Genomic DNA, 16,250 nt, shown 5'->3' with positions numbered 1-16,250 from the left:
TCCGCAATTCGGGTTTTATCGGGTTAAATTTGCAAACTAATAATTTATTCGATTTGCTCTAACCAGTGGGTAACAATTAGGGCTACATATTGGGCTGCTTTCAAGAAAATATTGCAAAATTTGGCGTTTCTTTGGCAATTAATTATTACTCGCAGTGAGAGGCAATGGTCAGTTTTGAGAAAAGAAACATTTTATTCACGAGGGCTGGTCATCGACGTTCTACACGTCCTTATTAACATACATAAAAGCACCCGCCGTGGTTGCTCAGTGGCGATGGTGTTGGGCTGCTGAGCACGAGGTCGCGGGATCGTATCCCGGCCACGGCGGCCGCATTTCGATGGGGGCGAAATGCGAAAACACCCGTGCGCTTAGATTTAGGTGCACGTTAAAGAACCCCAGGTGGTCAAAATTTCCGGAGTCCTCCACTACGGCGTGCCTCATAATGAGAAAGTGGTTTTGGCACGTCAAACCCCAAATATTATTATTATTATTAACATACATAATCATCTGCATGCGCAACATCTCGGTTTCCATACGAGACCTGTCTGGTCTCTGCAGGTACCTTAGCAGAGAGAACGTTCGCTCAACGTCACAGCTGCCATTAGCTAGGCACAACAATGATAACGCTGCATTTGCTAGCGTTGGGTAACGCACAGTTGCGTCGTTCCAAAAGTCCATCACTTCAACACCTTCATTTGTGGGGCTTCCTTACAGCAAGTACTGGTTGAACTCCTCGCGAAGCGAGCCTACATCGTCCATCACGGAATTAAAGAGAGGTCGGTAGTCATCAAACGACTGACTCAGCAGCCGCTTCTGGAACCACGAGGCCTGGGGCGTGCCTGCGGGGCCTGGGGCCTGCTGCGCCACGGGGCCTGCAGTCAACGATTGTCTGTCTATCGGCTGCTTTGGCCGCCTCCTGCCTGGCCGCCAACTGGAGGCACAGCAATTCCGTGGGCACAGTTGTTTCAGAAATCGGGAAAAATCGGGTTTTACCCGATATTTTAGGAACACGTTCGGGGTGAAAGAATCGGGTAAAATCGGGTTTTACCCGAAAACGAACTACCCTACAAAGATATAAGCACTGTTGCAAATGGAGCGCATCGACATTCCATGTGAAGTTTCGTTGCAAAGCACTCTAGAAACCCCTTTATGAAAACAAATTTTCTTTCCAAAGCAAAGGATTTTGGCACACTTCTCTGTGTGCAAAATGGAGAAGCGCGAATACACTTATATTTAGGCTTACGTTAAGTAACACAGGCCGGTGTAAAATTCTGAATTCAGAACTACACCGCGCCGTATGATATTGTGTCTTTGAGACGTTAGACATCAGAATTAAACGGTTATAATGCCGCGGAATTAGTAAAAGCGCATGACATTTGCACAACTACACTACACGTTCTTGCGATGGCTTCTGCGCCAATTTTCACATTCTCGTGAGCTCTTGCGCTGCGCTCATGTCACTGCCACTCTCATCACTCTTGCTGCTCGAATCCTATCCGAGTGAAATTAGAAGCTGGTTGAGGCTTGCGTTAGCGAAATTCCTCTTCGATTTTTTTAACATGAGCGTACGCCCGAAGCCACTTGTATACCGCCACATGATTGGTGCTGTCATGCAACAATTTTTCGATGCCGGCAAGGGTGAATGCAGTATTGTTAGCAGCGACGTGACCTTTCACATGGCGCCATATCAACTCGACAGATTTGACCCGGTAATTATATGGAAGATGCCTCACGACGTCGTGACCGGCAGCCTTTCGGACAACACCCATGCGATAGGCGGAAAACATCTTCTTTCTGTTGATTCACTAGCTCCAATAACTTTGCCTTTAATTGGTCCTGGCAAAATGCAATGTTCTTCAGTGTGAGCTAAGACTGAATGTCACCCTCTCGTGTTGACGACGTTCGAACTTTCTCGAGGCGAACGCCATCGTAAGGGGCATTGTTCATTAATATAACACTGCGCTGTTTGATGTTAGGCAAAAGCTGTTCAGTGAACCATCCATTTCCTTGTGGTACTCAGCAGTTCCATTCGCTGCTCTGGAAAACAGGCACGTAGCATATAAGAAGCGATCCTTGCTACTGGCGTGCAACAGGGTGAGCCTGCTACCTTCGCTGTTCGATGCGCAAGGCACTGTTGTCAAACCTTGCCGAAAAGCATCTTCCTATGTGGTGACGCTCAAGGCCTCCCATACTTTCGCCTTTGTATGGCCGTCATTGCCTCAAGTTTCGTCAAGGTGGTATATTGTTCTGCAAGAACACACAACCAAGAAACACTAATTGAAGTATGTCATCAGATACAAATACAGCAATTTCGCAAGATAGGAGGAGCAATGAGACAATTGGCACTGTTCAGCTAATATGATCGAACAATGCGCAGGGCCCACTTGTTCGTGTTACTCAACAACCAAGGCATATCGTCTAATGCATCATAAGAACGCTGGCCAAGTGGGTGCCCTGAGCGGCATAGCTACTTTCGAAATGCAATGACGCCCGACGTGCAGCTGTAAAGGCAGCAGCGTTTGTAGCTTCAGCCTAAATGTGTGGTCCGCTGAAGTAATGCATGCGCAGAACTGGTAAGCGAAAATGCTTGAGTTTACTTGGATCGCGAGCACCGAAAGGTTTTACGCTACAGTGTCCTCACTGAAGAGTATTGTGCTGAACGTGACGGCGCGTTGACTGCGATTCCACGTCTCGAGAACAATGTTTTCTTGGGATAGGTTGCTCGGGGAATAATAAAACTCCGCTTATTCATCTACAAGCTGCAAAAGGCATCAAATGGATCGGCTCTCGCACGTACCATTCTTCCGTTCGAAGTTCTCGGATAGTACGCAGGTACTTTCACCGCCACATGATGACGTCATTTCTCTCAGAGAGCGCACAATTTCTCTTCCTCTTGCGAAATGAAGCATTGCGTATACAGGGTGGCCAGTTTCTCTAGAACAATCTGCCCACAATCCTTCAACAAATCTGCTGTTACCTGATCCTCCCCAGCTGCCTTCCCCCTTTGCATATCTCCCAAAGCTTTCTTTACTTCTTCCGGCGTTACCTGTGGGATTTCGAATTCCTCTAGACTATTTTCTCTTCCATTATCGTCGTGGGTGCCACTGGTACTGTATAAATCACTATAAAACTCCTCAGCCACTTGAACTATCTCATCCATATTTGTAATGATATTGCCGGCTTTGTCTCTTAACGCATACATCTGATTCTTGCCAATTCCTAGTTTCTTCTTCACTGTTTTTAGGCTTCCTCCGTTCCTGAGAGCATGTTCAATTCTATCCATATTATTCTTCCTTATGTCAGCTATCTTACGCTTGTTGATTAACTTCGAAAGTTCTGCCAGTTCTATTCTAGCTGTAGGGTTAGAGGCTTGCATACATTGGCGTTTCTTGATCAGATCTTTCGTCTCCTGCGATAGTTTACTGGTATCCTGTCTAACGGAGTTACCACCGACTTCCATTGCACACTCCTTAATGATGCCCACAAGATTGTCATTCATTGCTTCAACACTAAGGTCCTCTTCCTGAGTTAAAGCCGAATACCTATTCTGTAGCTTGATCTGGAATTCCTCTATTTTCCCTCTTACCGCTAACTCATTGATCGGCTTCTTATGTACCAGTTTCTTCCGTTCCCTTCTCAGGTCTAGGCTAATCCGAGTTCTTACCATCCTGTGGTCACTGCAGCGCACCTTGCCGAGCACGTCCACATCTTGTATGATGCCAGGGTTAGCGCAGAGTATGAAGTCTATTTCATTTCTAGTCTCGCCGTTCGGGCTCCTCCACGTCCACTTTCGGCTATCCCGCTTGCGGAAGAAGGTATTCATTATCCTCATACTGTTCTGTTCTGCGAACTCTACTAATAATTCTCCTCTGATATGCCTAGTGCCTATGCCATATTCCCCTACTGCCTTGTCTCCAGCCTGCTTCTTGCCTACCTTGGCAGTAAAGTCGCCCATTAGTATGGTGTATTTTGTTTTCACTCTACCCATCGCCAATTCCACGTCTTCATAGAAGCTTTCGACTTCCTGGTCATCATGACTGGATGTAGGGGCGTAGACCTGTACAATCTTCATTTTGTATCTCTTATTAAGTTTCACAACAAGACCTGCCACCCTCTCGTTAATGCTATAGAATTCCTGTATGTTACCAGCTATATTCTTATTAATCAGGAATCCGACGCCTAGTTCTCGTCTCTCCGCTAAGCCCCGGTAGCACAGGACGTGCCCGCTTTTTAGCACTGTATATGCTTCTTTTGGCCTCCTAACTTCACTGAGCCCTATTATATCCCATTTACTGCCCTCTAATTCCTCCAATAGCACTGCTAGACTCGCCTCACTAGATAACGTTCTAGCGTTAAACGTTGCCAGGTTCATATTCCAATGGCGGCCTGTCCGGAAACCGGCCTGTCCGGCCTGTCCGGCCTGTACCTCCTTTATGAAAGCATCACACGGAAGCAAAGGATTTCCTGAAACCGAGGCCAAGCCGCAGTCATCCAATTACTGTGGCCTTGGGTCGGGACAGTCCAGGTGGAGGACGAAGTCGAAGATAAGAGTCCAGTTTGTGCAGACGCGTGGGCTGAAGACTAGGTGTGTTTCACAAAAATTGTGTAGCAACATTCGCCAACACTCGAAGCTACACCCGTTCTTGAAGAATGCATTGGTTCGCTCTTAATGTGTTTCTTGGTCCTTGTTTTATCTCTACGCTATTCTTTCCGTCTTTGTTTCTCCTTCCCCTTCCCCCAGTGTAGACTAGCAGGCCACAATCTCCTCCAATTAACCGCTTTGCCTTTCCCACCCCATTTCTGCCTCTACCTGGAATGAAGAGGCGGACTGACAGCAACAAACACACATTGATGACGATCAAGGTTGTCGTCAGCGTGGCGAAATGGATAGACACCAGGGTAGTTCCCCTTTCGATAAAACTTATTTCTATAGAAAATACCGCTCTAATATGAGCTGTTTAATAAATCAAAGGCCATTAGTTTTCCCATTGTTTGATCCTAGTAGCAAAGAAAATACGGGTAGAAAAACAGAAGTACTCAACGCACAAGTTCAAATATATGTATCATCATCATCATCATCATCAGCCTGATTACGCCCTCTGCAGGGCAAAGGCCTCTCCCATACTTCTCCAACTACCCCGGTCATGTACTGATTGTGACCATGTTGTCCCTGCAAACGTCTTAATGTCATCCGCCCGCCTAACTTTCTGCCGCCCCCTGCTACGCTTCCCTTCCCTTGGAATCCAGTCCGTAACCCTTAATGACCATCGGTTATCTTCCCTCCTCATTACATGTCCGGCCCATGCCCATTTTTTTTTCTTGATTTCAACTAAGATGTCATTCACTCGCGTTTGTTCCCTCACCCAATTTGCTAAATCCTTATCCTTTAAGGGTACGTCCATCATTCTTCCTTCCATAGCTCGTTGCGTCGTCGTCAATTTAATTAGAACCGTTTTGTAAGCCTCTAGGTTTCTGCCCCCTACGTGAGTACTAGTAAGACACAGCTGTTATACACTTTTCTCTTGAGGGTTAATGGCAACCTGCTGTTCATGATATGAGAATGCCTGCCAAACGCACTCCAGCCCATTCTGTGTGAATACCGAAGCATTAAAGAAGCACTTAAATAAGTGAGATGAAGCTCCTCATCTTCTGAATTGCTCTTTGCTGCATTGCGATTGCGTGCCTGCGCGGTAGCGCGGGGAGAACTCAACGAGCGACCGACGTGGCCGGAGATGGGGCAATCGCCGGGATTAGCCCAATTACTATAGTACTATATCTATGATGGCTTACTTCGAGAGAAAACTACTGAGCATATGCGCAAAACCACGGGCAAGAAGGAATTGAAACATTTGCTTTTAAATACTCATACAGCCGAAGGTGTCTATTTGGTATAGGGAGGATATTTCAATATCGTTTGTAATTTCGCTGCTCAATTCTCTAAGCAAGAGATCCATCTAACTGCAGATATGTAGAGGTAGTACAGATGACAATATAGGAGCCGGCTCGTTATACTATCAATACTGTCCCGTACGCGAGCTTTTCGGCAAGGCATGAGCCACAGCAGCCACGTACTGAAAAGTGCGTAGGTTTTGCGAAGATAGATTCGCTATGATATTCGCGAGAAACGACAGCACCTCAGTGGTGTTCAGAGCTTTTGCCTTTTGAGGATGCAGTGCAAACAAGCGTTACTTAGATACACCTCAGTTACACAGATCCGATGAAGAAAGGTGTCCCGAGTGGTGGTCGCAAAAACTAGTGGCACTGCAATCAGAACTTTCTTGGCAGTTCAGTCATCAGCTGCTGCGTAGAAAGCAAGTGCTCCCACTTTGTCCTTTTTGACCTGTGAAAGGAAAGTTGCGAATTCATATAATATTGCGCTATCATAACGAGTGTCAATATAGAAAAATGTGCATGTGCGTAAAGCGTGGGAAGCTGCTCATGCCGTAGAGGAAGAGAGAGGATGGGAGTGCTTGGAAGAGCACATGCAAATGGGATTTCGCGTTCACCATGTTGCAAAGTGTTGTTTGTTCAGAAAGTGACTCGACACACGTCCCGACACTCCGAGGAGCGAGCTTCAGCTGACTGCAGTCCACAGCAGTCAGAGGCACTGCCAATTAGGAACAACATTTTGCAACGCGGTGAACACGGTTTAGATCATGAAACCGGTACCTGGAAGAGGGACGACGTAAGGCTACCGCATTTCTCCATAATATTTCAATAAATCGTCACTGAATGATTGTTTTCGTCTAGAATGTACTGTCATCCTTGTAAACTGCAGGGTTACACACGCGGTCACCCTCAGTTCTCATACGGAGAGCGACCGTGTTAGTTAGTTAATGTTAAAATTATTCGCCCCTATTTCCGAGCCCCACTAGTGCTGTTAGGGCTTAGCCATGTTTACACGCAGATAATGAATTATTTGTGTGCCAGAAAGCTAACTGTTAACAGTGGCATTTGATACTAGCGCTAGGTCACTCTAGGAACAATGTTATCGTAGCGGCAGCTGTTAGCACCCGGTTATGTGCAACAACCGAGGACGCCAGGTTACGCCTGGGCGCATCCCTGCGTCATGTGGATTGGCGCAAACTCACAAGAACTGGCCGAGTTAAAAGACTGCTTTAACTCAATTGGCTGTTTGCCGCCCGAACAGTGCACGGGAGAAATCGAATAGCGTGATGCGGGGCTGCGTTTCGTACTGAAGGAGTCAGTGCACGCCTTTATTGAAGCGAAAGCGTTACTCCCGTGCATGTTTGTCACGGTTCTGATAGAACAACGAGCATTCGCCCTGTTGATATTTAGATGGAATGGGGTGCATGTTAAGAGCGATTACGTGTGGTTTTTAATTACCTGATTGCAGAATGTTAAGTGTGTATAGTGACAGGAAGCTAAATTGTAAACTCCCGTTTTTCGCCTGTTTTACTGTGTTTTTTTTTTGAATATCTAACAAAGCTATCCTCTAGTTTTGAAATAACTAGACAGGCTAGCAGTTTTATGTTGATACCAATTATGCCCCGTTTTGTTTGTAATAAGCGTGGAATGTTTCAAGCGTGCGTAGTAGGATAGGGATAACTTGATTAAAGTGCCGGCAAACGACGGTTTAACGCGTCGTGACGCTGGCCAAGCGTCGACCCGGGGTTATACCCTACTCTGCACTAGCCCAGTTGGGCCCGTTTTTAGTGGGTCATGAGGCTTGTGCTTCTCGAGCGCACCCCGGGCCTGCTGGACGGCCCATAGTTGTGAGTCCTTGTCTGCATACTCAGTGCACATTGAAGTTAAAGTTTGACGTTAAAAATATTTGTGGAATCATCTCTAAGTATTCATTTGAGCAACGGCAATTTTTACGCACGTTTACGCCTCATTGCGAAGACGTCTTACACATCTGTGACAAAGGCTCTATGATTCACACAAGGAGAGAGCAAACATGAAGCAGTAAACTTACGCAGTACAAGCGCCGCACCAGATCTCGGTGGGCTCACTCTACCCATGAAAAAAAAAGCTATATTTCTCACCATCCAACTTATTCTCTCTAAATTTGTCTTCAACCAGTGTTGAAAACTACCCCACTTGCCTATTTGTTGGCGAAAAAGCCGTATCACATTCATCGCATAACCAAACCGCCCTCCTTGCACTCCCTCCTCACAGTGCCCTATTGTTGTGAATTCATTATTTGGTAGTGTACTCGTATTAGAACGCTTACTTAGAAGAATGCTTCAATTGTCACAAACTTCTACACACACAAAAATATGGTTTACCACATGGCAAAAGTGTGCCCATCACATTATAAAGCTTACAAAAGATCCTGGACAGAAACAAAGGAAAAACATCACTCAGAAACTCGTCCGTGGGTGTTGGCCAAATATGCGTAAGCATTGCGCCACTTCCTCATCTCCACGCAGTGTGGTGTCATTATCAATGTTAAGAAGCATGATTCGACCAGTGCAAACGACAGCGCTGCGGCGACACGAACTGGTGCGGATGGAGGCGCAAGGAGCATTGATGAGGCAAGCTAAGTGCTGCAGGTGCGGGCGTCAGGCGCACTATGACTGTGCGATCATCATAAGCCGTTGTCACTCTTTAGCGCCTTATCCATCCGCGTCGAACCACTATGAACCGCGACCAAACGTACTCAGGCGGCGGCTTCTTATGGCACCGCCATGCAGGCCACACGTTGAAAGCGATTTGTGATGCCGACAAAAAGTGCGGACTGCTGATAGCTTCTGGCACTGTGTTCTCACCGCTTACTTAGGGTTCAAAGGAGACGCACGGGTCCGTCGCTTGAATGTGATTTGCGAGAGCAGAGAGAGAGACAGAGAAAATAATGCAGAGAAAGGCAGGGAGGTTAACCAGAGGTAGTTCCGGTTGGCTACCCTGCGCAGGGCCAAGGGTTAAGAGGGATAAAAAGAGAAACAGAGTAGAAGGGGGAGATAGAAAGAAAGAGAGACAAGTACGAGCTAAGCGCGTACACTACAGAGCGGTAGGGGGCGGCATTCTTAGAGCCTGTCGTGAAGCCCCGTAGACCGCAAGAACCTTACTAGCGCGAGTAAGACCTTCAACGCGGATGTTCTTTCGGAGCATTGGCCTAAAGCTTTAAGTTCTGAGAGTGGACGATTGTCCAACTGGTCCAGTACTCTGCACATCACTTGCCTCTCAGCACTGTATCGCGGGCAGACACAGATAATGTGTGCGAGCGTCTCGTCGATGTTACATGTGTCGCACGTGGGGCTGTTGGCCATTCCTATGAGGAAAGCATAGGCATTTGTAAAAGCAACGCCTAGCCACAGACGGTAGAGCATGGTCTGTTCACGTCGTGGTAATCCAGGTGGGAGGTGCATCCGTATGTCCGGAGACAACGAACGCAACCGACACATTGTGAAAACATTGGAGTCCCACAGGGGCAAAGTGCACTCACGGGACATGAATCGTAGCTCAGCCGCAGCGTCTCTTCGCGAAAGCGGAATGAAGACTTGTTGACCACTTTCATGTGCAGATCGGGCGGCTTCGTCGGCGTGGTCATTCCCGCTGATGTTACAATGTCCTGGAAGCCACTGAAAGATTATGTTGTGTCCCTTGTCATAGCTTTGATGATATATGTAACGAATTTCTGAGGCCAGTTGTTCATTGGGTCCGTTGCGCATTGGGCTTCGTATGCAAGAAGGGCCGCCTTGGAGTCGCTAAAGACTGTCCATTGTTGCGGTGGCTTCTGCTTAATGAAATCAAGTGCAGCACGGAGCGCCGCGAGTTCTGCACCCGTCGATGTGGTCACACATGTACTTCTTAATTTGATTTCCTCAGATTGTGCCGGGAATATGACTGCAGCAGCAGAGCTGTTGAGTTTTACTGAGCCATCTGTGTATACATGTTGCCGGAATCTGTGCACGTTGTGAATGTGCTCCAAAGTTGCTTGTTCCAAAGCTTGCAATGGCGCTCCAGCTTTCTTTCTGATTCCTGGAATTGTCAGTTGAACTTGCGGCCGGTGCAGACACCACAATCCACCACCACCACGGCGAAAGTAGGAAAGCGCAGCGTGGTCTGAGGGCTCCGTGAGCAATGTGTTCTCTCCACTTCGTTGGCCTTCAAGCGAGAGGCAGCACGCTGGTGAATTCACTCGCTGCTGTGGGCGCTATCTCAAAAGTGGTCGTCTTACGGGACGGATGGACGGACGCACGGTTCTTTAGTTGGGCAGGCATATAAATGCTTACGCATTTAAAAACTTCATGCCTTACTCATTTCTGCAGATTTTAAAGGCGCTTTCAAAAGTGTATTCCATCACGGAGCACTCCGATTCATAGGTGCGCAGAAGTACCCCCAGATTGTACATTACCTCTAAAAAATGTTTTCTTCAACACCGCACCGTTACATTACGCTCGAACGCCGGCCACGTATCTGTGAACCCAACAAGAAGCAGCCCCCAAGGTTGACGAATCATCCCACTTGTCTGTTACCTCATTTTGCATATTTTCACACATTGCAAACTTAACAGAGTGCATATTGCATGTTTACATATTTTTACATACGTTTGCATATTGAAAAAAATTATCTTCATAGAAGTTATCTGTTTGTTTGATGCGAATTCTGTTATTGTATCATCGCAATATGGCTTCCGCACAGATCGACCTACCGAGGCAGCTCTACTTCATCAGAAAGAACTAATTTTATATAATATTGAAAGGAGAAAATTAACGCTAGTTGTCTTCGTTGTTTTATCCAAGGCGTTTGAAAAAAATGAATCGTAATACCTTACTAGAAAAATTGTTTTGCTACGGTGTTTGTGGCATTCCCCTAAGTCTAGCTAAAAGCTCCTTGACAAATGAATATAAAATAATATGTATTGAAAATTAACTGTCCTTGCTACAAAAAAAAATTAATATGGCATAGCTCATGGATATAGTCTGGGTCCGCGCGTCAATGCTTACATAAATTATCTTGTATATTTGCATACCACCAATAATTATGTCATTCATGCCAACGACGCTATCACATTTTTTTACAGGAAGCAATGGAAGCAACCTCGTCAGAACTCAGGAAAAGTGTGCTGGGAGGCTAGTTGGTAAGACATATTTTTGGGAACATAAACACCGCTAGGGACGAGATACGCAAGTAGAAGAAAAACAGGCTGCGTTCGTTCTGTCTTCTTCTCCCTCGGTGCCTTGTCACTAGCGCTGTTTAATTTCCCCGAAGCTTGTCAGAACTGTCAACGTATTTTTGAAGAAGCTGAGTAAATGGCCAAGCGCTAATATTCTACGAAGAAAGTGTTCAAAATCAAAAGCGATTCTCTTTGAAGCTAGGGCGCTATAACGTAAAACTATTCCAAACTTTTCTATTCCAATTCTGCTATCAGCCCTCCACCATTGGTCAAAAACTTTTTTCGACCACTCCCACTTCACCTGTCTGTCACGCGATGTCATGAAAACCGCGATACCTCCCCATCTGATATGATGTGTACACACTGATTATGCATGATTTCACAGAAAAAAGAAAAACAGTTATTTCTGATTCGACCCCTCTTCGCCATTAGCCTTCGGCAATTGGTAAAAAGTTTTCGTGCTGCACCCACCTCCCCTGCCTGTCAGGTGGCGTCACAAAACCGCGAAAACTCACCGCGTCAAAGTGACGTGTATGCGATAAAGATGCATTAATATGCCGAACAAAACTGAATTTTCTTCGGAATAGCCGCAGGCTGCCCCGTTCCGAAAGGAATAGAAGATGGCGGCCGCCGATCACTCAGACGCTGGCTACTCGCACCTGCCGGAGAGCATGGGTGTATTTGCGTATAATAAATCTTCTTGCGTGGCCGTGTAACGTTTTCGAGCACTTTCGACACGTTTACCCCCTCATTCTGCCAACTCTTCTTTGCTGAGGGTCCCTTTTAGCGTCATTCTTGAGCTTCCGTTGCATGCCGCCGCGATTTTCGACCAGCCACCGCAAGCTAAGTAAGGGAAAGCCGACCAATCGTAGACGCCGGCACCACCCTCTTCATCCGGTTATCGTCTTTCAGTGCAGTGGCTCGGCCCCATCGAATCCCTCTCAACTTGAGCGTTCTCCTCGCCTCTTGTCCGCCAATTAGATACGACAAGCCGCTCAGTGTAGGCAATGTTATTCGTTTTTCAAGCAAACAAAAGTGACCTCCTATGAACGAGCAGAGCGTTTGATTGGTCTGTTCAGACAACCCTGCGGGTGACCGCCTGGTGCTTGCGTTGGTGGTTACGCAAATTTGACGTCAGCAGATTGGAATAGAAACATATTGGAATAGTTTTACGTTATACGGCCCCTAGGCAAATAAATGTTCCGCTTAATCCAATGATGTGCATTGAGATTGAAACAAAATTTTCCTCCACAGCCGAAGCACTGGTCGTTTTTCTTTTGAAAATGAGCTATGACATTTTCGCACGGACAACATACAAACCAAACTGCCCAAGGTAGTTGGCACATTGAGAAATGTGCCAACTGCCTTGGGCATCGGGTCAAGTAAATACCCCACTTGATATTCGTCGAAACTTGGGGTACCGAGGTTCGTAGACAGGGCCATGACCGCCGATGCTCCGTAGACTCGATTACTTTCAGTACCCAGCAGGGCTCCCAGCGTTACCGAGACGCCACTGTTCGTGGCGGGGGCTCCGCGGGGTGGTCACCCTCGTCGCCACTGTTGTAGCGGGTGACAGAGTGGCGGAGACGATCCAAGAGCACGTACCGCACTGCTTTATTTCAGTGACAGCAAACTATATATATATAGGCTGCTTGGCTATGACGTAACATAAACGAAGGAATCATGTTTGAAACGTGTGGCACAGCACTTAATATCAGTTGCCGTGTTACATTTCTCGAATGTGGCGTCCTGGTCAGTTGCATTGGGCAACGGCCCCTCGAGGTAAGCACCTGCTCCTGCAGTCCGCACAGCGACACAAACTCCCTGTTTACATGTACTGTGATTGCTGCTCACTTTTCGTGCTTTCCTGCTGCAGCCGTTGGTGAAGTGTGCTTGTGGCCTTCTTCGGCAGCGATTTGGCGTGAACGGAGATTATCATACATGATTACAAGGTTTGGAGTATATGAAGTTGATATCCACATGGGTGGAAAGGCCCGCAAAAGTGGCTGCAAAATGGCGATTCCCACAAAAAGGAGCATGTGCATATTGAGAGCAGGTGGGGCACCAAGTGTGAGCGACACATTATCGACCACCGAAAGAACAAAAAGAAACGTGCAGGTATGAAAGGAGGTAACGCTAGAATTCCGGGTAGTTCATGTTGCTGTGTTGGCTATGGCAGCAGGTGCCTGCGTCACCCGATTGATTCACAGTGCAAGTTACGGCAACTGTCAATGCAAACATTTGGGGCACTGTCCAATCTGATTGCGCTATTGCTTGTCAGTCGTTACTAGAAGACCGCCATGTGCGACGTAGGCAAGCACTGCCTGAAGTCCGATAGCTGGATGTACTGTAAGCGACCTGTAGTGCGTGAATGCCCACTGTTGGCATGTGGATCTTAGCCAATGTACAGTGTATACATATTGTCTGAACCTTATGCGGTGATTGAATGCCGAGTCTCATTTGATATTGGTCGCCATGTTATGTTTCTTGGGTTTGGCAACCTGGTCAGCTGCATGGGCAACAGTGTCTCGAGGTAACCATCTGCTCCAGCAGTCCACACAGCGACAAAGACTCCAAATTTACATGTACCGTAATAGGTTCTCTTCCCGTTTGACCTTTCCTGCTGCAGCCGCGGGCAAATTATGCTGTGGGCCTTCATCGGCCGTGATGTGGCGTGAACGGGGACCAGCACACGTGATTACATGGTCCGAAGTGTATCAAGTTGATATGGGAGAGGCCTTTGCCCTGCAGTGGGCGTAACCAGGCTGATGTTGTTGATGATGATGATGGGTGGAAAGGCCTGCAAAAGTGGCTAGTAAATGGTGATGCCCATACTGGGAATGTGGGGCACCAGGTATGAGTTAGACATTAGCGGCCCCCGAAAGAACACAAAGAAACGTGCAGGTTGGAAAGGAGGTAACGCTAATGTGCCGGGTGGTCCATGTTGCTGAGTTGGCTGCGGCAGCAGATGCCTTGCGTCACCAGATTAGTTCGCAATGCAGGTTACGGCGACTGTCGATGCAAACAGGTGGGGCACTGCCCAATTTGCTTGTGCTGCTGATTGTCGCTTGTTACCAGACCGCCATCATCATCATCGTCATCATCATCATCATCATCATCATCAGCCTGATTACGCCCACTGCAGGGCAAAGGCGTCTCCCATACTTCTCCAACTACCCCGGTCATGTACTAATTGTGGCCATGCCGTCCCTGCAAACTTCTTAATCTCATCCGCCCACCTAACTTTCTGCCGCCACCTGCTACGCTTCCCTTCCCTTGGAATCCAGTCCGTAACCCTTGATGACCATCGGTTATCTTCCCTCCTCATTACATGTCCTGCCCATGCCCATTTCTTTTTCTTGATTTCAACTAAGGTGTCATTAACTCGCGTTTGTTCCCTCACCCAATCTGCTCTTTTCTTATCCCTGAACGTTACACCTATCATTCTTCTTTCCATAGCTCGTTGCGTCGTCCTCAATTTGAGTAGAACCCTTTTCGTAAGCCTCCAGGTTTCTGCCCCGTAGGTTAGTACTGGTAAGACACAGCTATTATACACTTTTCTCTTGAGGGATAATGGCAACCTGCTGTTCATGATCTGAGAATGCCGGCCAAACGCACCCCAGCCCATTCTTATTCTTCTGACTATTTCCGTCTCATGATCCGGATCCGCAGTGACTACCTGCCCTAAGTAGATGAATTCCCTTACGACTTCCAGTGCCTCGCTGCCTATTGTAAATTGCTGTTCTCTTCCGAGACTGTTAAACATTACATGTGCGATTACAAAAGGGAGCAGTTTACGAGCTCGCGTTAATGGTTTCAGCGCCTCTCCACATGCAAATTTGATTTCTGATCTTGTACGAGAAGGTGCACTGCTTTTCTTCTGCCAATAAAGTCACATGTCCTGTTCACTCACTTGTGGCTTGTTTGAATGGGCGTCAGTAGAAGCTGTTTAGTCTCCTGGCAATTAAAATGTGGCACCATATTGTGCAACCTAAGGCGATCAGCAAAACTCGTTGAGTGCTGATAAATGAAGGGATCTCTTAGGCATGAAAGATTTACGAAAACGGCTTAGACATACACTGCTGACATACCCTGCACAGGATTTCTAGTGACAACACCAGAAAATATAACGCAGAAAAATTCCTAACATCTCTACATGCCATGATGACATTGTAAAAAACAAAGAAAAAGAAAAGGGACACGATTTTACACATAGAACACACATAGAACTTGCGTTATACAGATCTCGCAAACGTATTCAGGGAATCTAGTGTGCGAAAAGTTCTGAGCACTTTACACTCTATAACACTACAAATGTTCATGAATTTATCACCAGCAACTTAGGAGGCGCGCTGCAGGAACGGGCTTTCCTTCATGATGCAATACTTCTGCACAAAGGAATAGAAAAAAGTGACGAGAAGGCTTTACAGTATTCAAGCAATGAATAAGGTAAAAGCACGTAGCGACACCACATCACCCAGATTTTCGTCACATTAGAACGGTCGTATAGTACGTACATTCCTTTCGTCGAAATTTCCACTTATTCGTTCTTGCGTATTTCCGTTTGTATTCCCGGGAATTTTATTGCGAGCACGGCGGAGAAAGGATCATCAATTGCTTCCACGCGCGGAATGTACAAACCATGTCTGACTGGTCGCAGATGAGAATGCTGTAGTTTAAATGAGGCACAGCATTCCTGACTTCCTAGCGTATGGGTCTGAGGCGCTCCCGGTAAGCTGATGGGCCCGTTCTCCCATTTCTTCTCATTAGCTCTGGTACAAGCGATGTCCAAACATTTAGAAAGGTTGAAAACAACTAGGCGCTATCAAGGTCACCTGCCTTATGCGTGGCTCAGAATTTTACTGCTCTCGCGGCCCGTATTGCCGCTCTTAGTATTTTCTCTGGAGCTAAAGTTTCCTATATGTGCAAGCTACGGCCAGCGGCAGGCAAACATGAGAATAAGCGGACAGGAGCATCTCCGTGTGTACGCGGCTCGGGGCTTCTCAGCAAGCGCTGAAACCTTTTCTTTTTACAGCGCAGCTCTTTGGCGCCGGCTCCTGCGTTTCGCCTCGCCGTCGTGCCTCGCAGTAACCAGCTTCCTAGCCGCGGCAGCGCGCTGCTCTAGCTGCGCAAGCTGCGCACGCTCCTGGCGCCATCTCTCGCGCAC

At 47.1% G+C, this 16,250-nt stretch overlaps 1 long non-coding RNA gene across 1 annotated transcript in view; it reads left to right on the top strand.

Annotated features, from left to right (window-relative positions):
• Positions 1-16,250, top strand: part of LOC135907290 (uncharacterized) — a 125,961-nt gene that overhangs the window by 82,380 nt on the left and 27,331 nt on the right. The window contains exon 2 of the long non-coding RNA XR_010565958.1: positions 10,991-11,047. This is a non-coding gene — a long non-coding RNA (uncharacterized lncRNA). The remainder of the gene's footprint in view (positions 1-10,990; positions 11,048-16,250) is intronic.

The sequence above is a fragment of the Dermacentor albipictus genome, chromosome 7 (genome assembly GCF_038994185.2).
Source record: "Dermacentor albipictus isolate Rhodes 1998 colony chromosome 7, USDA_Dalb.pri_finalv2, whole genome shotgun sequence".
NCBI lineage: Eukaryota > Metazoa > Arthropoda > Arachnida > Ixodida > Ixodidae > Dermacentor > Dermacentor albipictus.
The sequence above is the reverse complement of the archived record's forward strand: the minus strand, read 5'-3'. Positions and strand labels throughout refer to the sequence as shown.